This window comes from Rattus norvegicus, chromosome 8 (genome assembly GCF_021556685.1).
Source record: "Rattus norvegicus strain SHRSP/BbbUtx chromosome 8, alternate assembly SHRSP_T2T, whole genome shotgun sequence".
Classification (NCBI taxonomy): Eukaryota; Metazoa; Chordata; class Mammalia; order Rodentia; family Muridae; genus Rattus; species Rattus norvegicus.
In genome coordinates this window covers 58,687,794-58,690,843 of record NC_141541.1, presented here as the reverse complement: position 1 = coordinate 58,690,843, position 3,050 = coordinate 58,687,794, and positions in this window count along the sequence as shown.

Sequence of the window (3,050 nt, the reverse complement as noted above, 5' to 3'; positions counted from 1 at the left end):
CAAGTTGTAGAAATAGAACTTTCCTTCTGAGATGAACTGGATGTTGACTGTACATGAACCCAATTATCATGTTATTACTCAACTGGAGAACTCTGTGGAATGACTATGGAATATAAATGGGAGAAGTGTACATATGTAATATATGGTTTTAGAGTTGTATATGTGCCAAAGTTCATTTATCACCAGACATTGCCTGAAAGGGATCAGGAGAGAGAGGATGTTAGTGGGCATTTCTCAGCGCTATGTGTGACAGGCACCTGGTGCTGTAGCTGCCGCTAGACAAAACGATGAAGCTGGAGGATGTTCAACAGCAGAGCAAGTCTCTATCTCAGTAAGACAAACAGAAACAATACCCAAAACAACATAATCTGTGGTTGGAGAAAGTGTTTTAAAAAGTGTATATTAAGAGTGTTCATTTTCTCACCCAGTCCTGTCTCATGTAAAATAAGAGCCCTAAGACCCCAGTGGACAGAAACCTTAGATAGGTGTCTCATTCCTGTCCTGAACGCTCTTTCGTTTTATCATGTTTGACCTTTGTGTTAGAGGGACGTAGGGCTGACATGCAGGATGGTAAAAATAAATTGGGAGCAGACTTCCTGTTGATATGTTTTCATAAATGTTTGGGATTATTTGTGACTTTAAATAGCCTTCACCTTGTGTGTAATATGGGGGGGCCACTCCCTGAAATTTGAAGTGTTTCATTGGTGTTGAATCTGTTTCTAAATGTTCGTTATCATGTGGTGCACAAGTGACACTCCAAATAGTTCGCAAACCTCCAATGGCCATGTTTCTGTACAGACAGGCCCATTCAGTGGCCTGCCGCTTCAGCACGGAGATATTCTAGTACTGAAAACCACAGAAAGAACATGCTTATCACAGGGGCACATCATTAGCATGAGCCAAATCTGATCAAATGTGAAATATTTGAAAAATGACTCATTCTTTGCTAATGCTCTTTTGTTCTCTTGAAAGAAAAATAAAAGGTTGTCATTTGACAAAAATGTTCTCAGTTAAGACTGAATCTCACCTGTAATCTAAATCTGGACTCAGTAACTGAAAGAAGTTAGAAATAGTGTTTTGGGTCATGAACAGTTGTTTAAAAATTAAACATGTTTTCAGTATGTCTGAACTAATGTTTGATCTATTTCTGGTTTCTTTCACATTATATGATTAATATCAAGTGTCAGCTCCCAATACAGGTGACAATTCAGTTGTAGAACTGCAGGATGAGTGATGTCATCAGGCATCAGGATGAGTGATGTCATCAGGCTATCATCTAACACAGTAGCCTGAGCTACTTTATGGGGCATAGCACCTACTGCCAAGACAGAAGGTGCGGTCCAGTTGTTAGAAGACTCACTCCCAGTCCTGCGGTTTGTGAGTGTGGAGTTTGCCAGGGTATGAATCACAAGAGAAGCAGAACAGCCTGGGAGACATGACAGGAAAGGAGTAGTCATCCTGAACCCACGTATGAGCACTGGAAAATCATAAACACTGACAGTGAGTGAGAAATAAAGAGCTGATGACAGCTCAGCGGTTGGCCCAGCACCCACAGGTGCTCACAACCTTCCAACCTTCTGTAGCTCTCGTTCCAGGGAATCGGAAGCTACCTTTACCGGCTTTGCATGTGGTACATGTGTATACAGACAGGCCACACAAGGTCATACATGAAAAACCTTCTTATTGAAACTTTTCTACATTTCGTTATTAATGCCCTTCCTGAACAATTTCACTTTTAAAAGGAGAGGGAGATGTGGTTTTGTTAACATAAAACTCACTGAAGTACACAAAGAAGAGTATTTTAGGAATCAGTTTGAAGAGCAACTTAATATGCTGGACTTTTAAAATCTTATTTTTTAGTGTGCATGTGTGTGAGGAGGCAGGACAGCTCTCTGCTTCCGTGAGGTACAGGGATTGAATTTAGGATGTCAGGTGTGCGCAGCTCCAGTGTGAATACATGTAACTCACAGAGCCTGGGTGCTGGGGACAGTAGAGATTAGGGGCTGGTAAGCTGGCTCAGCGGGCAAGGTGTTTGTGGCCAAGCCTGGGAAGATGATCCTGTGGACCCATGTAATAGAAATTTGCAAGTTCTCTGATCTCCACATATATGCTGTACCATGTGTATGCCTATATGTGTGGGCACACATAATAAATGTAAAAATATTTTTAAGAAAGTAGAGAGTTGATTAGTGAGTTGTGATTTTTGTAAGGGGCATTTTCTCTCTTTTTTTTCCCCCTAAATGATTGAGTGATACTATATTCTTTTAGGAATCTTTTTTTTTTTTTAATTTGTATGAGTGCCCTGTCTGTCTATCACATTATTGCAGTGCCCTTGAAAGCCGGAGAGGGCGATGAAACCTCTGTGCCTGAATTATAGACTGCCACTGTCAGCAGTCATGTGGGTGCTGGGAACTCGGCCCAGATCCTCTGGAAGAGCAGCCAGTGCTCTAACTCCCTCACCCCCATCCCCCAAGCCATCTCTCCAGTCTTGTATTTTCTAGGAAACATGGCTGTTAGTGAAGGCTTTGCAAGTGTTCTAAGTGTGGGACTGTAATTGCCCAGGATTACAGAGGAAGAAGGGTGAAAGAGACTTCAATCTAGGTTACCTCAGATGAGAACAGCCCAGCCTGGCACCGTAAAGCCCGCTGCCCCACCGTCAACCCTATTAAGAGTGTATTACCCTGACACTTATCATGCTTCATTCCTTGTTTGACCTTAAAAGCCACAAGTTCTCGCTCCCCATACACACACACACACACACACACACACACACACACACACACACACACACATTCTACCTCCCAACAGCCCCTAAACGTGCAGGGGCATAAGTACCCACCCCACTAAACTGAACCAGTTCTGTGAAGCTCGTCCTGGGTATGTGTGTCCTTTGCCTGCACACTCACCACAGACTAAGACCCTGCTGGCACCCACCCACCAGGTTAAGCTTCTCTCTCTGCAGCCCAGCTCAGCATGCTCAACAAGCTTGGCTACCCCAGGGTGGACACCTGCAGGCAGGCAAGTCTGGTACATTTTCTTAGTTAGTGGTT